Source organism: Dipodomys merriami, unplaced genomic scaffold (assembly GCF_024711535.1).
Source record: "Dipodomys merriami isolate MVZ:Mamm:240054 unplaced genomic scaffold, mDipMer1.0.p SCAF_1070, whole genome shotgun sequence".
NCBI lineage: Eukaryota > Metazoa > Chordata > Mammalia > Rodentia > Heteromyidae > Dipodomys > Dipodomys merriami.
In genome coordinates, this window is record NW_027202350.1 from 229,689 (window position 1) to 250,674 (window position 20,986).

The 20,986-nt window shown below is 37.8% G+C and overlaps 1 pseudogene; it reads right to left on the minus strand.

The window, feature by feature from the left end:
- Window positions 1–8,326: 8,326 nt before the first annotated feature.
- On the minus strand, window positions 8,327–12,978 carry LOC138814990 (14-3-3 protein zeta/delta pseudogene; annotated as a pseudogene).
- Window positions 12,979–20,986: the final 8,008 nt, after the last annotated feature.

Sequence of the window (20,986 nt, forward strand, 5' to 3'; positions counted from 1 at the left end):
TTGTAGTATTCTATGAGTGAAATAAATACAGGGACATTAAAATGGATCTCAAAGAAATGTATTCCTTCATTGTGATTTATAGAATATTAAATGTAGCCTCTTTCTTACTTCACCTTTGAAATCAAAAAAATACTTTGGGGCTGGGAATATGGCTAAGTGTTAGAGTACTTGCCTGCCATGCATGAAGCTCTAGGTTCCATTCCTCAGCACTACATAAACAGAAAAATTAGGAAATGGCACTGTGGCTCAGGTGGTAGAGTTGTAGACTTGACCAAACCAAGATCAGGAATGGTGCCCAGGACAGGCTCCAAATTCAAGCCCCAGGTTTGGCAAAAAAAAAAGTTTAAATATATGTATGGTGTATTCACAGGGATCTCTTCTGGAGAGTGGGGGAAAGCCAGAGAACTAGAAGGAAATGGGGCAAAAAGCGCATCTGTGGAGGTCATTAGGCAATGATGAGTGTAAGCTATACAAATCATGAGTCAAGATGGAAGGGAAACATTGGGAGAGAGTGAGGATATGGAAGACACAGCATGAAAGGAAATGTACTCAATACCTGGCCCAGGAAATGGTAGTCTCCCCATACATCACCACTATAACAATAAATTCAATTAAATTTGAAACAATTTCTTCATGGAGTTGTGTGATCATAAAGTTAGTGAAGAAAATGTAGCACAGTTAGAAGAACAGCTACAATTATTAAAAATAAAATACATCACTTAATTGAAACATGAAATACTGGAGCTTAGGTTGAATATTAATTTTACATATGCTGTTAACAATAATCTAACTTTATTGTAGTATCCAATTAACTGTTAATGATAAATATTCATGCAATTAAAACAAGTGCTTCTGGCTCAAGATGCTGATCCTCCCCTAGTTACTAAGGAGGCTGGAAACCAGGCAACTGGGTAGACAACTCAAATTAAGCAGCTAATCAACAGATTGGAGGAGGTGTGGCTCAAATGATAATGCCAAAAAGGAAATTAAAGCACAACTTAGGAAGTGGGAAAACCTACCATGCTCCCAGAATGGGAGAATCAAAATTGTGAAAATGACAATACTTCCAAAGGCTATCTACACCTATCAATTGTCCAACCTCATTCTTCAATGAAATATTAAAAGCAATCCAGAAATATATATGGAACAATAAAAGTCCCCAGATAGCAAAAACGATCCATACCAGAAAAAACAATGCTGGTAGAATATCACTAACAAATTTCATACAGTACTACAAAGCGATAGTAATCAAAACAGCTTGGTAATTGCACAAGAACAAACTTGAGGACCAATGGAATAGGACTGAAGTCCCAGAAATGAACACACAGACCTATATCCACCTAAACTTTGAGAAGGGAGCTAAAATATAGAATGGAGGAAAGACAACTTCGTCAGTAAATGGTGGTAGCAAAGTTGGTTCATAACCTGCAGAAAACTAAAGCTAGATCTATATATATAACCCTGCACAAAGAATCAAATCCAAAAGGATCAAAAACCGCACATTCAAAGCAAACACCCTAATAAACATTACAGAAAAGAATAGGAAAAACTCTAGTGATACTTGTAACCAGCCAAAATTTTCTTAATAGAGACCCAGAAACACAACAAATCAAAGAAAGGTTGGACAAATAGGATTGCATGAAACCGCAGAGCTTCTGCATGGCAAAGGTCATTGCTAACAAGATCAATACAAAGCCCAGAGATTAGGAGAAGATCTTCACTTGACATAAAATGAACATGGGTCTCATATCTAAAATATACTTAGAACTCAAGAAATTAAATCCCCAACAACAAATCCTCAGAGAAACAACTGCCCAATAAATAAGTGGGCTAAAGACTTAACAAGAATCTAATCTGAAGAGGAGATAAGAATGGCCAAAAGACATATTTTTTTAAAAAAGGCTCAACTTATAAATATGTTAGAAACAATTACAAGAAAGAAAATATATTCGAATCCTTAACGGGGTTCATTTCGCCTAAAATCAACTTATCTGATAGTTTCTGCTTGTCTCAGACATATACTAGTTATTGCAAGTAAGGGAAAACATAGGACCTACGTTTCTTTGGGCCTTGCTTACTTCACTTAGTATAATTTTTTCCAAGTCTTTCCATTTCCTAACAAATGGAGCAATTTCATTCTTTAAAAAAAAAACTAAAAAACCAAAAAAAGCCTCAACTTCTCTAGCCAAAAAGAAATGCAAATTAAGACAACCTTGAAATTCCACGTCACCCAAGATAGAATGGCTATAATGAAGGACACTAATAACAACAGATGCTGGAGGGGATGCGGACAGAAAAGTGAACCCTATTGCATTGTTGGTGGGAGTGTAAACTTGTTCAATCACTTTGGAAAGTAGTTTGGAGGTTCCTCAAAAGACTGCACATAGTGATCCCCTTTGACCCAGCAATCACACTTTAGGGTATTTACCCAAAGATTACAAACAAGGGAATACTAAAGCCACCAGCACACCTATGTTTATTGCAACTTTATTTACCATAGCTAAGATATGGAACCAACCTCGATGCCCCTCAGTAGATGAGTGAATCAAGAAAATATGATATGTATATATCCATATATACATAATATGTATTTATACATATATGTATGTATATATACGCACACACGCACACACACACACACACACACACACACACACACCTACACACTCACACAATCCTTTTCTATGCCTCCATCAGAAATAATGGCATCACCCCATTTATTAGGATATGGAAAGACTTGGAAAACCTTGTATTAAGTGAAGTAAGCCAGGCCCAAAGAATCACAGGTCCCATGGTATCCCTTATTTGAAATAACTAATACATGTGTAGGACAAGCAGAAATAGTCAACAGCAAATATATAACCATATAAGATGATATGAAGTAAAATGAGCACTAAGACAGGAACCCGGGTGGTTTTTGTTTCTTGCTATTGTTTTTAATGTACTTATAATGTACTATGTGATTTTCTTTGTTCCTTTGGTATGTTCTTCCCCCACGGTATAACCTCTGTTATCACTGTATTTTTTTTGCAGTGCCATGCATCTTGTATATACATTTTTATAATTTGGCGATAGGAAGGAAAGAAAAACAAAAGGTTTAATTATAACAATGACCCATTGTAACAATGAGATGTACAAGACACTAGGTTGGGGGCTGGGAAAGTGGATCAGTGGTAGAGCGCTTGCCTTGCATGCATGAGGCCCAGGGTTCGATTCCTCAGCACCACATAAGCAAAAACAAAAAAAAGCTGGAAGTGGCGCTGTGGCTCAAGTGGGAAGAGCTGAGGGACAAGTCCCAGTCCCAGAGTTCAGGCCCCACAACCGGACCAAGAAAAAAAAAAAGGCACTAGGTTGAAAACAAACTTTACCATTTGTGTGAGGGAGGGTGGGAGGGATTGCAGAGGTTAGGAGGAAAGAAATGGTAGAGGAAAGACAAAGGCGCAGGTAACAATGCTCCCTAGGAAATATAATCACTTAACTGTAACCCCTCTGTAAACTATTTTACAATGCAAAAAGATTTTTTTTAAGAACAAGTAGTTCCAACAGTGAAGGAGGAAGCTGACAGGATGTGAGGCCTGTGAGTTCCTGTTTCAACACTAGCACAAGAAAGGCACAGTGGAGAATTAGGTAGGTGTATCCCATTAGTTTTGAATTTAGACACCAACATGCATCACAACAAACCTTCATCTCAGACATAAAAAAAAGGGGGTAAGAAAATTTCAATTCAAAGAACTATGTCAGCAAAGGAAAATTGATCAGTAAAACAAGTTCCCAGATACAGCATTTGCAAAATGGTGAGAGACAGATGGAGAGAAGGGGGACTGAAATAGATGAACACACAGGCAGGAAAATATATAAAAAGTGAGAGAAAGAGAGAAATGATGAAAGCTTATGAGTAGGAAACAGAATGAAGAGAGTAAATAGAGAAAAATATCTTGTGATGACACCTTAAGAAAAATACAGAGGGTTTTCTAGGAAGACAACACACTATATCATCAAATATCATCAAGTTTTATGTAGTCAAAGACCAGGAAGCAGTCCAAGAAATATTGGAGGGTAATTTAATTACATATATCTTACTAAGTAATATCTAACATTGGAAGGTGTGTGTGTGACCACACTATTTCAGAAACTCCAGTAAAACCTCTTTAACATAATTCAACATTAGTCATAAGGAGGTGATCTCTGACAAATTGTCAGCAAATGTCCACTTTACATAACAAGTGACTCCCTCAATGGCATTGAATCACAAAACAAGTGTGACTATTTTTTCTCACATCAGAAAAATCTAAGCAAGTCTGCCCTCAACTAAGACAGGCTGTAACATTTTATAATCTACTCATTCTAAAAACCATCTTTATCTTATTTAGGAACATGTTCTTGAAGGTGAATATTTTTTTTTCTGTTTTAAATCTTGGATAAACATAGCTTCCTAAAATGGAATGTGAAAAATGAGAAATAAAAAACAACTCACCAGAGATCCTCTCATTCTTTCTTCCTGTTGCCAATGAAGAGAAGATTCTGGAAGCATGGCTTAGAGAAAAGGCAATTGACATAGTCAGGAAAGAACCTGTGTGATTATGCCTCAGATTTTCCTGCTCAAAACATTATACATGGAGTGAAAAAGCACAAAGCCTTCTTATGGGAGAAGAATCTTTGATGTCTCAAGTAGAGTATTAAATGCTCCACTGAAGATGACTCCACAGTCCATTAGTTGGTAGAAAAACAGTATTCTAGGTTAATATACATACAGAATTCATAAAAACTAAGGTTCCTAAAAATAATTGAATAATTAAAACAAATATCCAAACTTTCAATACCACTAGTTATTAATGAAATACATTTATGGTTGTATGAACTATTTTTCTATTAATTAAAATGGATCCTAGGACTCCATTGAGCTTTTGTACTCTATCTTATTCATTTATACATTTAAACTCCATGGAAAGAATATAGGTTATAACTCAATACTTTTTCCCCAAAATTATACAAGAAAATATATACAATACATATTACTTGTATTATAATATTTCAGTAATGGTTTTCAAATGGCACATTTCCCTGCATCCAAGTACTTGGAGCACCCTTGAGCAATAACTTGAAATTTGTCAGTTAGCCTACTTTACATAATCAGTAAGGATTATGTAAATAAAGTTTTGAGAAGTCCCTAATGCTCACTTTCCTAAACAATCATATGAAGAATTGTGGCCATTCTCCTTGAGATAAAGGGCTTAATGAAGATGTAACAAGAAATATTAAGCATAGGAGTGACAGAACATCACAGCTAAAGAACCAGAAGATTAAAATCTTATGTTGCACAAATAATACTAACACAAAATTCTAAGCTGAGGATACCCCAAAATGCAGACTTATAAAAATAAAAAGATAAAAACTCATATGCTTTTTCTTATATTGATTGTTTGGCTTTTACACAGGAAATGCTACTATCCAGAGTTTTTCTTTTTTACACAACTACATGGATTAGAAACTCTTAATATAAAATAACAAACTTTACAGTGATATGTATGAAATATGAAAACCTACTCTGTAAACTTCAGTTAGGTCGTTTGTGCTAAGGAACAGTATGAATCACTGAAAAGCAATATTTGCACATTCATTTTGGATTGTTCCACATCACAAGAATGGCTTCTTACTTTTAAAAAGATACATAGAAATTTCTGTAGGCTAATTATCCACATTCAAATACTCAAAACGACAATTGTTCTAGATTTCAGGTTGGGATATTTTCTTCTTGTTTTGGGATTTAGACTATCATCCTTTAAATTTAAAGTCTTCTATTTCATATTATTTTATTACAAACATAATCTATATTTAAAAGAGTTTATTTTGTAACTGGGCTCTGGTGGCTCATGGTTGTAATCTTAGCTACTCAGAAGTCTGAGATCTGAGCACCACAGATTGAAGCCAGCTGGGGCAGGAAAGTCACTGATCTCCAATAAACTACTAAAATACCTAAAAGTGGAGATATGGCTTAAGTGGTAGAACATTAGGCTGGAACAAAAGAAGCTCAGGGTCAATGTCCAGTGCTTGAGCCCAAGAACCAGGTCTAGCACACAAAAAAGAGCATTTTATTGTATTGTATTTAAATTCTATTGAACAATTGTTTTGGAATACATATTTAGGCAGTCTCTCATTTTAAATGATGTAAAATAGGCTCATTAATCTAGTGGAGAAATTGTAACTTGTCAAGAACAGATAAAGTGGAGAATATCCATGTTAGTAAAATTTTATGCTAGGAAAATCCATAAGAAGTGCAAAGGATAAAAAGGGATCAACATGTTTCACTAACATATTTTAAAGGAATGTTCAAGCTTCATTGACTTCAATTCCCATGAAGATTTTCTTAAGTGAAATAATACTTCTTTGAGAAGATTGAGATAAAATGGAGAACACTTCCTAAAACTATGTTATATGTTACATTTAAAAAACATACCACTTTGAGTAAGACACAGTACTTTAATTTCCTTCTGTAACACTCGATGACACTTTCTTAACTGCAGGTAAAAACCAACGCTATAAGGCTACTATCAGTATATCCACAGGTGAGACATTTGAGAGATCATGTACAAGAATTGATCGTGTGAACAGGCTGAATAAATTAGTAAGAACAGAGATAGATACATTCACTTGTGACAATAATTCCTCCTCCACAAACCACAGCTCCATGTCCCTTCTGAGAACTAGGTTCTGACTGATTCCTCAGGCAAGTTCATTTCCCCTCCTACTAGTTAGTATAAACCTTCCAACAGCATCAAGTGATTGAGAGTGTTAGAGCAAATAGTACCACCTGAGTCTTGTGCTCTAGGGAGTAGAACTAATCTTTGCTTAAAGCAAGGAATCTGAAAACCTTTTGCCCTTCCTTTGCCTTTCTGCCTCTGCTCTGTAGGGCTTGTCAGAGTTGACAACGTATCCTCCTTCAAACATTGCTAGGCTTCATTGCTTAACAGAAAGAAAAAAAAAACCAGGACCATCACACACTACTGTAATATCTCATGTATACCTGTTCCTAGTAAAAAGGTCTAGTACAAACATTTGTGAACTAAAGCCAGGAGTACTAAGAAAGCTAACAATGTAGGAGAAGAGCAGAGACACCTCTAGGAGAAACAACACAGAACCCCAAAAAACAACTGCAATATAAACGTACAGAAATCAGGCACAGACCTCACAATTTTACTACAATTGTTACCATGCTCATCTTACACCTGGGCAAAGATAATAAAATCACGTGTTAACTGAAGAATTTCACCGTCATGGAAATATAAATGCACATTTTCTCCTATTCTGGAGAACCACCCAACTTGCTGTCAGAACATTGCAAGCCAGTTTCTGGCACCTGGAGGCACAAGGGCTGTGGCAGCACAAACTCTTGAGCTCTGAACATATCATTAGCCTCATGCTGGAGGAACATGTGGAGGATCAATTTTGCCTTGTGTTTTGCATCCAGCTCACAGTTCCTACCTGTTATTGGTTCTGCAGCCTGAGATCCTTTCAAGTTACACCTCCCAAGCTTCACAGAAGAGAAAACTCCCAGCAGCAAGGCAAAGGGAATGAAACTGGAATTTGCAGGCTGAAAATACCCACAGTGGGTGGGGAGGCACATGCGCAGAAGGATCTTTGCCCTGCTTTGAAAAAAAATAAAAACCCTGCACTTTCAAAGGATCTGTGCTGTAACATAGACTACAATTCCCACAATGCATCTTGCCACTCTAAGAGGAAGTAGGTTTCCACCAGTTCTAGGCCCTTTCTCTGAGGATTGCAATCATGCATGGGGAGGTTTTCTCCAGCTTCACATGAGCATAGGTGAGTTGTTTTTTTTTTTTTTAAATGAAAATCACTGTGTGTCTCCTGAAACATTGTTAGACTATCTGAGAAATGGACAAGTATTGGAAGCATGAAATAAGTTGGCTTTTTAATTCTTAGATCTACTAATGTAGCAGAGGTTATGAAACTTTTCTTTCTGTTTCTGTTTAAAAGATAAGTTCTGTTGAATGTAAATTATATCTGATTTCTTTACATTTTGGAATAGCTCCCTGTTCAATATAAAAAGGTATTGGCAGGCACTAAACGGATTCTTGGATCATTTTTCATGATTAATGTATACACTGCAATAAAGTAACAGAAATTGCTATATATACAGCAAAATCCTTGCACCAATTAAATTTTTAAAAAAATCTAACAATTTCCCAGAAATGCCCAAATTCCATTTTTGAAATCTTAAGTAGATTTTGGCTGTTTCCCAAGTTTTCCTTTCCTTTAAGGTTCTTTACTTTTCTTTGATGTTCATTGTTGCTATTGTGGCTTCAACTCATGGTGTTCCCATTAACTTTTCTTTAAAAATTTGTTCAGCTAAATAGTGAAAAAAATCCTGTGGGTGGGAGGAGTGGTCTTAGAGAAGGCACCTCACCACCATTACTGTTCAAACTGATGATGGATTGGGGAGATCGGGGGAATGTGGGTGAGGTGCAAGTGTGAAGTGAAGGATGAGTCTCTGTGAAGCTTGATGGCTTGGGCCAAACCAGTGTGTTTTTGTCTTTCTGTTTGCATGCCCTATTCCAGTGTGAATTCCTCCCTCTTCTATGATCCTAAAAGTTCCTCTCAATCACTCTAAGCTAAGTCATATTGTCTTCCCATGTGTTACCCATTAGACTTTGGAATAAATCTTTGTTATCCCAGGTCCTGAGTGTGGGAAGAGTCAGGGCTACTTCTAGAAACCAGGCTTGTGTCCTGACCTCTGGCATTTGCCACAGTCAGGAATTCTCAGGCATCATTTGGGACAACACAGTTCCTTTACTGATAATGCAGCATCACCAGAGAATTCCTAACTTCCTAAGCTCCCTAGCAGCTCTTCTCAAAATAAATGTGTAGGCCTAATCTTTCTAGGCCCAGTGATACAACTGTAGTCCAGCAACTTCTAAGCCTGAGTAGGGAGGATCATTCAAGCTCTCAAGTCCTGCAAGAGGAATTAAAAACAGGAAGCTCCATTATTACCCCAATTCCTTTCATTTTTTTTCAATTCCAGTCCTACAAATGCATTATTTCTTTACCAAAAATAGGTCCATGCCTCTAAATGATTTTTGTAATTGAAAAATTCTCATCGTCCTATGACTTAACACAATTTTATAGGGAAAGGCTAAAAATTGAAAAAAGACCCTACAAGCATATTTTCAATGTGTTAGTTGTTACTTTCTTAATGCAATGGCCTCTCTAATTTCTCTCCTTCCTAACTTACTTGAGACCCTACAAATGGATGGAACTCAGTTTGATTACCTATAAGAACATCAGTCTTGTTATTTATATTACATCTGGGGCCTAGTGACCACAAAAGGTCCTTTGGAAAACTATTAACACTCACTGCATAGATAGTGAAGTAAAAGAGATTATTTTGTTACATAAATAACCTCCCCATGTTTTTCAGAGAGAAGCCCAAATACCAAATGTGGAACTAGGAATAACTACTGACAGTGCTGATATGTCAGAGAAGCTATTCCTATCAAGGTGAACTGTGTTTTCAGTTTATGACTGAACTAAATTCCTTTCTTTTTAGTCCCCTTCTTTGTAGAGATCTTCATTTCTTTGGTTTTCAATCCCAAATAATTTAATAATTTTACTGATATCCCTTCTTTGAAAATAGATCTAACCTCTTTTATGTGCCTGATATCGCTCTTGGGTTCTTTTCCATCATGGCTTCTTCTGAGATGAGCTTAGTTAGAAGGGCTAACACTTGTGCAAAAGATCTGATAAGTTTACGGGTTTTATGAAGGAATCTGGGTGGATTCAATTGACTGGGTGAGTTTGTACTGATTTATATATAGCATTGATTTTATATTTTAAGTTAGGTAAATGTAATCTTACTGCTTACACCAAAGCAATATATGTGTGTGTTTATATAAATAAATATAAATGTATGTTTCTATGTCTGACTATCTTCAACATAACTGCAAACTTTTATTTTAAAGCAATATCAAACTCAAGAATAGTAATTGGTTTAGCTGGTATTTCAAATAAAGAAGGAAGATTTTTTTTCTTGCCTCAAACCATCAGTATTTATTGAGCATTTATATTGTACTAGGCACAATAGAACATACAGAAAATATTGCCCCTGCTCTAGAGGATCTTACATTTTATAAGAAAAAACAACTGTACCTTTTCAAATGGCATTTTTGTTCGCTGTTTTTTGTTAAGTACCAAGGAAATATTCTGTAGGATGATATTTAGGTTTAACAGCCTCATCATTATTGGGAGAAGAAACATTTAATGACAAAAATGACAGACAGACCATTTGGGATAGAGTTTATAAGATATACACAATCTCATCAAGTAAGGTAAGATGTGCTGCAGTAGAGGATGTTGGAAATAGTTTATAGTATGCAAGCAAAGACCAAAGGATCTTAGAGAGTATGTAGAGCCAGAAAGATCATGTTTCCATTTCCAAAGTACACAGCCACCAAGAAAAGTGACAAGGCAGAAGGCTAAAAAAAGAAGGAAATCTTATGTACCTGACAAACAGAATGATAAAAATCGAAGGCAAACTGTACCAAGAAGTTCTGAAAAACCAAAACTGATTAGGAAGCATAGAATTTACAGTTAATGCTATTCAATGGCCAATTTTCCACTCCTCAAAGGAGAAAAAAAAAACACTTTTGTTTTTGAGGTGCGAGGAGAATGGGGAATATGGGAGGTGTTTGGTAGTTACATAAGTAATTTTTTTGTTATGATAAACTTTGTACTTTAACTCGGTAAAAGCCTATTCCCTGCCAAAAGGGACTAATGAACAATGTTCTAATAATGTACAATTTCCTTAGAGGAGATTCAAACTCAAAAGAATGATTTACATGAAAAATAATAGAGAAAGTAGTTGAAAAGTCCATTCAAAAATGTTTTATTCCACTTAAATGAACTTAATACATGTGTTCTTAAAAATTATGCTTGGATTGTTCATGAAAATTTCAAAAGACATTAAACAAAGAAGGCCATCATATTATTTCCCTTTAATCTTGGTTTTTTTTTTTTAACAACACATGTGTTTGAGGCACATAGCAAAAAAGAAAAAAATCACAGAAGGAAAAAGAATCTAAAATCAAGTTAAATACATAGGATTTTTTTTATTGTGAAAATACCGTACAGAGGGGTTCAATTACATGGGCAAGATAAGGAGTACATTTCTTATCAAGCATTGTAGCCTCCTCTTTTGTTTCCCCTTCCCATCCCTTCCCATCCTCCCCCCGCCCCTCAACCCAATCCTGCTCTCCCCCTACCAAAGTTGTAAAGTTCATTTTTCCACCTAACTTCTTCCACATAACATCTCATTGTTGCAATGGATCCACCAATATCCCTATTTAAACTATTTGTTTTTTCCCTTCCCCTCCACAAATTATACCAATCTCAAATAGCAGAGGATATAACATGGGGGAGGGACATACAAAGCAACAAAGAAATAATATTGTAAATGTGTTAGAAACAATCACATGAAGGAAAAAAAAACATTTGAATACATATCTTAGGGTTCATTTCCCTAACATCAATTTATCTGACCTTTTCTGCTTGACTCAGACATATACTAGTTATTGCAAATAAGGGAAATTATCGGACCTAAGTTTCTTTGGGCTTAATATAAATTTTAATATAATAACTTAATATAATTTTTTCCAAGTCTTTCCATTTCCTAAACATACGGATTTTTGTTTATGGCTTTGCTGAATATACATGAATTGTCAATACCAAGCAGTTCATTTTTTCTACACCTTTACTTTTAAATCAGTTTTAGGTTGTCTAAAACATTGAAATACAAATAAAATGTGTAGCAAAAATAGTTTGAGCAAATACCAGTAACTTCACAAATAATGGAATGTGAACCGTTTCTGCCCTTATCCAGAGTTAATTGGGTCACAACTTTGTCTGAAAGAAAACTTCTGGTGCTGTAGTCAAAGGTGTGCTCACTGAAATAGACTCTTCCACAGAAATACATGATTGTAACTTGGAAAAGCCATGGAATATCTGTTTGAGTGACAGCCCCACCAGTGCTCCAAAACTTTATAATACCCACAATAACTACACCTTGACTGGAACCATTTTCCCTCTTATTCTCCACCAGTACAAACCAATATGTAGGAAGATTTCCTCACTTAGACATGGAATTAGTTTCAACACTGGCACTTGTGAAGTCACCATGAACCAAAGCACATGCCAAACATTTATAACTTGTTTAAAAATTCCACATCGTCATACTGGCCAACTCATGATAAAAACGGATAACTCACTAAATGTTAACAGGCTCTACTCACCTAATCTGAAACAAGCAAACAGAAAACACATGGGAAATACAGAAATTAAAATAGAAGTAACATAACCCACATAAAGTATAAAGTTCAGCAATGACTTCATCAAAAGCTGTCTTTTCAAGAAAGGAAACTTCCTCTGGGGAGTTCAGAATTTCATAATAGAACACTGAGAAGTTAAGGGCCAGACACAATCTGATAGGATGCATTGGTTGCATTTACTTTTTGCTGATCTCAAAAACTTCTTGGTATGCTTGGAGTGACTGATTCACAATTCCTTTCTTGTCATCACCAGCAGCAACCTCAGACATGATGTGGTAGCAGTCTTTCTTCATTTTCAAATAAAAGACTTTGCTCTCTGCTTGTGGAGCATTAGGGATCAAGAACTTTTCCAAAAGAGACAGTATATCATTGCAGATATCTCTTAGCTTGTTCTCAATTCTTCCTGTGTTCTCACACGATTTGCTGCTTTTTCTCAGCACCTTCTGTCTTTTGCTCAATACTTGAAACTACCCTCCAAGATGACCTATGGGTTCCAATAAGCAGCTGAGAGTTGATTCCTTTCCTCATTAGGTAATTCAACTTCTTGCTCACTTCCAGACTTGATGCAGGCTGCCATGTCACCATATTGCTCAGCTTGCTTGGCCACTTCGGCCCTCAGCACCATCTCATTTCTATCCATGACTGGATGTTCTGTGTCCTGAATAGGTGGTGGAGGAAAGACAGGGAGTCATTGGTCTCTAGGACGTCTTGGTGGCATAAGCAGGGGTGAGGCTGAGATTTTGTCCCTGGATCTCACAGCTCACAGGCTCTAGCAACTTTGCAGCCATGGGGCTTCTGCACATCCAATTTTATTATTTTTCCATGTCACCAATATCCTTAAATCTCCCTGAAAAGTTCACAATCAGTTAAAGTACATTTTGCTTGCTTCTCATTTTTGTCATTTTAAAATGATTTCATATGCAGCATTATAATAACTTGTGATTGTGGGATTTATTTGTTGAAACAGTACGGCCTATGGCAGTGTGTATGGTGCCAGGTGTTCAATGTGCACATTCTAGGATGGCCTCACACCATGATGATATGATGAAGAAAATCTTGCCTTCTACTCCAAGTGTCACTCAGAGCCAAGAGATTCACAATTTTGAACAGTTGGGACATGCTCAAGTTTCTGTCTAAAGTCTTGAGAAATGGGAAAAAAGAGCTATTGGTATAGAGATACCTTCATACAGAGTTTCTGAATGCTACTTTTACACTGGAGACTGCTCAATGTTACTTCATCTATATTCCTCATCTTTTAAAAAATTCTGCAATTTTTTTAATGTTGTTTAAATGTGCAAGAAAATTCCATTAAATTACTAAGTTTTTATTTAAGTTTTGTGATGAAACCATTTTTTAAAACATTTTCTACGGCTTGGAATATGGTTCATTGGTAGAGTGCTTGTCTCACATACATGAGGCCATGGGTTTGATTCCTCAGCATTACATGAACAGAAAAAGCCAGAAGCAGTGCTGTGGATCAAATGGTAGAGCACTAGCCTTGAGCTGAACAGCTGAAGGATAGCACCCAGGCCCAGAGTTCATGCCCCATGATCTACAAAAATATATATGCATATTTTTTAACACTGAGCCACTTTCCGAGCCCTATATGCATATTTTTTAAAGTTAAAATATCAAGACACATTTAATAAAAAGCAAAGTTGCTGTTCAGGCAAAAAATTGTTATTATCAGCCAAGAGAGAAATAAGCCAGGAAGGTTTGATTACCAGAAGAGACATGGCATGGTACCTGGCTCCTGACATCCTGGAGGGGGGAGGTAAGACTTTTTCCACTTTAGGATTACAGTAGCCAGAGGAGGTAGCAGAGATATTTAAAGGTACCAGAGTCAACAGGTGTCATGGACTCTTTTGGCTACTTCCTGTTGGGGAGGTGAAGGAGTCACTGGCGCTGGGGACATTAGGGTCCAGCAGGGCAATGTAAATGATGTCTCCAGTTGCCTGTAGTAGCAGGATAGTCATGACTTGCTCCCAGGTGGTGTCCTGGGTGGGGATTGTTATCCAGTTAAAGGAGACTTTTGAATAGATCAGGTAAAAATATGACAAGGTACCAAGGTCAGTTAACATGAATGGCATAGGAGAACACACATTAGCCATGGGCCAGAAAAGTAATATTTGAAGCATAAGCCCCTAATAAGGTAAGTAGGGAGAAAGGGGGTGTCTAGTGTCTTTTGGACAACTAGGAAAGGGAGAAGATAATGGACTAGGAGGAGAATACCATTCAGAGGCTACTATAAATACCAATAGCAAGTAACAAAAACAATAGTGGAACTTTCTGTCCCCTTAGAAGATAGACAGGTATGGAAATTTAGGTGGGCAAGCAACTGTTTCTATTGTTTTCCCAGCTCTGATTAATTTTGAAAGGGCAAGCCTAAAGTGACTCCATTTAGGATGTCATCTCCTCTTACTGCTCTCCATGGTTTTCCATTGTCGGACTAATTTTGTCCTAGATGGTGCAGGGTGGGGGGAGTGAAAGGGGGTTTCCTAGTCTCTGTTGCTGGGATAGCTTGTCCTAATTGGCATTGAATGGTTTGAACTCAAGGTCTGGGCACTCTCCCTGAGCACTTCTGCAACGCTAGTATTCTACCACCTAAGAGAGTTCCTTGGAGGTGAGATTCCTTGAGCCATGCCTCCAGACTGGCGCATGGCTTATTAGCTGGGAAATTTAGTCTTAGAGAGATTCTTTGTGCTCAGGATGGCTTTGAACTGTGGCAAAAGGAGTCTTTGCCATGAAAGCCCTTTTTATTTCCAATTAAAGCAACAAGGAAATCAACAAGATTGAGGTTACCTAAAACTTATAAACAATTGAGTAACAATTATTTGCCAGAGTTTTGTAGTAAATCCAAGTAGATGTTTTTAAACTGCATCTGATTGGCATTCTAAGTACCATTCCTTGGATCTGGGTAGCCTGTTTAGAGTCACTTATATACAACATTTAACCTTTAACAGATGTACAGACCCTTTTTGGGGCTGTAGCATCATATCTTGTTTAACATTTTGGTTTGTAAAAACATTTTTCTGGCTGGATGAGGAACCTGATCTGTACTGGTTGCAGCAATGTCTGCCTCTGTAGGCAGTTAGATCTCAAAGGGGACCTAATCTCAAGTACACACAACTTTCTTTCCTTAGCAGATGAATTAATGTATCTGGGCCAGCTCAAAACTCACTGCCAATTGGGACTTTGAGCAGATACAGGTGGGTTGGTATTTGAATTATCCCTCATATTTTACAACTTTAGCTTTTACTACACACTATCTTAGATGACTGGGAAGTCCATGCTGAGTTAGCCAAACATGAGCATTAAGCATGCCTACAAACTATCTTCCCATGACCTCCGTACTCTGTTCAAGCTTTGAAGAGACAAGCACAAGTGACTTCAGGATCTGATTCCATCTCTGCCATCCAATGAGAAGTGGCTTACTGCCTCTGCATATTCCATTTTCAGGGTTCCAGGAATGCCTTTGTCTATGTGGAAATAAATGAATCTTTGGCAGTTTCCTTGGTCGGTTAGTGGACTTGAACTCAGGGTTTGAGCATTGTCCCTCAGCTCTCCAGATCAAGGCTAGTACTTTGCCACTTTGAACTCCAAACCAACTCTGCTTTTGAACACTCTGCTGGCAGGTTAGAGATGACAATCTCACAGGGACCTTTCTCTGCCAAGCCTGGCTTGACACCAGTTTTCAGATCAATGAATCTTTACTTGTGGGCATATTTACTCCAACTAAAAGCAAAAAGATGGTCATTGGAAGTGGATTTATAAGCATGGTTTTACCTTTAACTTATTAAGGGCCAACATTCCATGTGACAAACTAGTCCTCTATCCTTTATTGTGGGCCTTTTGGAAACTATTACAAAAAACCTATAATGGCAAACTAGGTTAAACAATCATTTGGTGATCCTAATTTATCTTTTCTGCTTTGAAATAAACTTTAGGATAATTTTCCCTTTTAAACTTTTCTTTGTCTGGGAGGCCTGCCACTACCCACAAGTTACCAAATTTTTCACAAAGTGTAGGCCATTTTTAATCCCTTTTCAAAAGCCAGTTTAATTTGCATTTAAGTGCTTCATTGAAACACTGGGCAACATCCTTTTTGTCTTGGCTGAAAGTTTGAACATACTCTATGTACCTACAAATGCATTAGACAGCCACAAGGATCATTTTTACCTGTAATTTACCCTGCAAAATATCTAGCGGAGTACTGTTTTTGCTTATCTCTGTAATCCCATACATATCTGTAAGTATTCTGCAAGCTCTTGTTCCTCATTTTTTTGTCTAGATTTTTAAAATTGCTACAGAATTAAATTTAGCAAAACCATAACTTAATTGTCATCTTTTACACCCATCTTCGTGGAACTGGAAAAAGCAATATTAGTGAGGGTAGAGAAATATTCATCCTCATGAGAAATTCACTTTCAGCCTCCATAACAGTGAGAAAACACAGGCTCTCCACATTATCCACACTAGTGTTTTATTATAACTCACTCAGAACAACATCATAATGGACTAAAAGTGAATCAGTCACAATTGACGCATCAGCAGTAATTAATTAAATATATAAAGAATGTACTAAAGTCATTTTGGGGTTACTCATACAAAGCCAAATGCTTATGAATCATGTTTTCATTTCCCCACCAAAGAAACTAGAAATGGAGCTGTGATTCAAGTGGTACTTGAGCAAAAGTACTTAAGGAGAGGGGCTAGGCTTTGAGTTCAAGCTATAAGACTTCTACCCACACACAAAGAAAATGTATTCCCAAATATGTGTTCTTTCATTTTTTCTGAATGTTTCATGAACTTGGGGATGAAAGATGATGAGACAGATTTTACTCCTGTACACATTTTGTAATAAACCAGGGACAACATCCAGGCCCAGAATTCAAGACCCACGATGGAAAAAGAAAGAAAGAAAGAAAGAAAGAAAGAAAGAAAGAAAGAAAGAAAGAAAGAAAGAAAGAAAGAAAGAAAGAAAGAAAGAAAGAAAGAGAAAGAAAGAAAGAAAGAAAGAAAGAAAGAAAGAAAGAAAGAAAGAAAGAAAGAAAGACAGAAAAGAAAATATAGGGAAGGAAACATACAATAATTCAACACTTTAACCCAGGAAATTAGAAGGGTTCCTGTAGTTTATGGAAGGTTTTAAATACATAATAATTACTCATGAAGTAGACTAGGGAATGGTGTACTTGGTAAGCAGCATCAAAAATCTACTGAAGAGTAATCTTTGTTTTAATAAGACCAAGAAAACACAGGATGAGCAATTTCCATCTGTAATGTACTGCTCAGAGTAGAACTCAGAAAGAAATCAGATTTAAATGAGATAAGACTTTGTAAAGCAATTACACCAAAGAAAGCAAGAGCAAATCTGGATGCTGGTGGTTTACACCATCTATCCTAACTATTCAGGAGGCTGAGATCTGAGGATCAATGATTAGCTTCAAACCATTATCCAAACCATAATCATCAGTGTTCAGGGCCATAGAAGTCCAGCTTTAGAGATTTATTTTTAATCCACATGTAATGTCCAAGAGTTAGGGTTCATTCACAGATATGAGATGTCACCGGTGCTGCCCCAGCCCCCACCTTGTTGTAGCTGAGTAGCAGGACAATCATATTCCCTCACAGGGTGCCTCACCATCCCAGAGAATGAAGATTGCAGACTATCCCCCAGAATGCTCCAGTGTCAAAACAAAATAGTAAAATATTAACCCAGATAGAATAGACACACAGAAGTAAAGGAGATCTCACCAAGGCAGTTTAGATCTGTGAGGAAGGGAGCCTAGACACTCTACCCAGAATCAAGCAGGCATGCCAGGCAGGGTGGCCCTTGAGCTTTTTATCCTAACATAAGGATTTGTGATGTCTCTGAGCCACAGTAGGGGTTGGGCTCACATTCTTTGATTGACTCTCAGGGACTGATTTAAGGAATGTGGTAAGCATTCTGTCTGAAAAAGAGTCTGTTCTTTTAACTCCATTGGTAAGGAATCATACCCTTGACACAGCTGACTGGTTATGAACAACTCAGCTGATGGTTACAGTTTGAAGTTAAGCTGTGAATTATTCCAGTAAATGTGTGTTAACAAATGGTAACTTGCTGCAAGTTGGAGACACTTTGGTTTGACAGCATAGATTGCTTTTTGTCAAAATAGCTACAAGAAAATGCAGATTACAAATGCTCTATAACTTAAGAACTGTGCAACTTTATTTCACAAAATTTTTGGAGAGTCTATTTCTGGTAATCAAACACCCATTAACAAAAAAGACCAGAATTAAATGAGATATTATTCTATGCAAACTACTCACAGATTATTTTTTGTATTTTTGTTGTTCTTGTTTGTGAGGCTTGAATTTAGAGCCTGGACATTATCCCTGGGTTCATTTTGCGCAAGGAAGGTGCTCTACAACCAAAGCAGTGGTTTTCTGGTGGGTTATTGGAGATAAGAGTGTCTTGGAATTTCCTGTCTGTGCTGGCTTTGAACTGAGATCCTCAGAATTCAGCCTCCTGAGTAGCTAGGATTATTAGGCATGAGCCACCAGTACCTATCTTACTTTTGTATTTTCTAACTTACACTCAAACCTGCAACAAGAACATGCATTTTAGTGTCAGCTAATTGTGCTTAACCATCCTTTAATTGAGAGTAAGAAATTAATGGAATGTCTAAGCCTGCTCAATATGATAGTCACTAGTGAATCATACATAGTTATTAGACATGTAAATATGTGGTTAGTACACAGGACTAACAGTACACAGTTGGCTGCAGTTGGGGCCAGGTGAGATAGAGGAGCACAAACAAACTGTGTATTAGAGAAGGGCCCTGGCAACTTTACTATTCTAATATCAAGACAAAGGCTCGTTCAATCCCTGTTCTCTCTTATGGGAACATGGTACACTAGGTGTGGGATAGAGACCTGGGAGGTAGGGGGGACAGATTCAGAACCAGATTAGAAACTTGCAGTAAGGAGTGAGTGAATAGTGAGACTAGCACAGTCTGGCAGTCTGGAGGACTGGATGGATTATTTGGAGGGTATTTTTGTGATGTAAAAATATGTGGACCAAGTTGTAATATGAGGAAAGAGACCAGAAAATGATGCAGTATCCAGTATCCCTGCTGTCTGTCACTCATTCATCCCCTAAGCTCTGTGGTCTGATCCCTCCATAGTCCCAGCAAAAGATAGACTATGACAGTGGTCTGTCAAGTGATCCACTTAGGATCACTTGGTGATTGTAATTGTGTGATGGAAGGTGTTGTCTTGAGCTGTCTCCAGTACAATTGTGGAGGCACCCAACTAGAGCTAATCCTCCTTATCAGCTCAAGTAGGCAGGTTAGATGGGGAGGGCAAAAAGGAGCTGGTGCTGCCCTGCTCCCCAAGTAGGTATGTAGATGGAGGAGGATTGTAAGAGCAGGTCTCATGGTGACTCCACCCACTGTGTCTGGATCACAATGATCGCACAATGCATTCCTGTTTCTAGCTGACCAATAAGATACAAGAATCAAGGCCACTCCCACATTCTGTGCTGCCTAGCACCACTGGCATTTCCCTCTATTGGCTCATACCACTACAAGCAAGTGAAGGAAGTAAAGGTGCTGTGGTGACTGGGTGAATTTCAGAGATCCTGTAGGAAGTGAGTGATTGCAAGAATAGAGGTGATTTCATAAAGCCTGGGAATATGGCCTTCTACCTTCCCCATCCCAGTGCTGGGATATCTAACCAAACCAGACACGCATGCACATTAAAATTTTCTTTAGGCAAGAAACTACAGAAAGAGTATCTGGAGAGGAATTGTCCTGGTGGACCCACGAAACCAACAAAAAGAAAACTGAAAACAGAGGTAACCTCAAAACAAACACTACTGGGGACTGTAAATCTACCAAGGGTGAGACCAAAGACTATGCAGGCCCAGAATCTTCCTCTGGTTCCTTTTCTGCTAGTGTCCTTTCCTCTGACACTGGAATCACTAACAATATGTCAGAAGTCCTATTCACCCCAAGAGAGCAACAAATAAATAAACAAAGGTAATAGGAGAGCAGGCCTGGCTGGAGAGAAAGCTAGAGACCATGAAAGAATTAATGAACAAATTAAGGCTGGAGAGAGACCATGTTACAGAGGACTTGAAGGTGGAGAGGTCCATGAGGAAAGACAAAGATGAACCAACTGAGAGATGAGAGATGAGAATGAGCAATGGGTGCGATAAGTGTTTGACCTAGAGACAAACATGGTAGAACTTCAAAGGCAGTTGGCAGAGCTGCCCTCCCAGCAGCAGTCTGCAGGACCACCTCAGACCAAGCTACAGCTGCCAGGCAGGATCTATTAGTTGCAGAAGTAGCAAGAGAAATGGGAGAAGCAGTGTTACAGTCAAAGGCAGGAAAACTAGATCCTCAGTCTCCAGTATCTTTAGCAGCAGGAGTGGCTGTGTTAACTGGAGCAGCAGGGAAAGGCCTGGGATCTGCATGAGCTCTTCAAGACAATGGGAAGTTTACACATACATGAGGCATGAGATGCACAATTTTGCATAACCTAGAGATCAAAAAGCAGCTGGGCCAGCTGCAGGATGCCTTCCACAGGCTAAGAAAGCGAAGGAGGAGCTCTAGTGTGCTGCACTCAGAGCTGCAGGTGGAGGAAGAAGCTGGACCAGCAAAAGG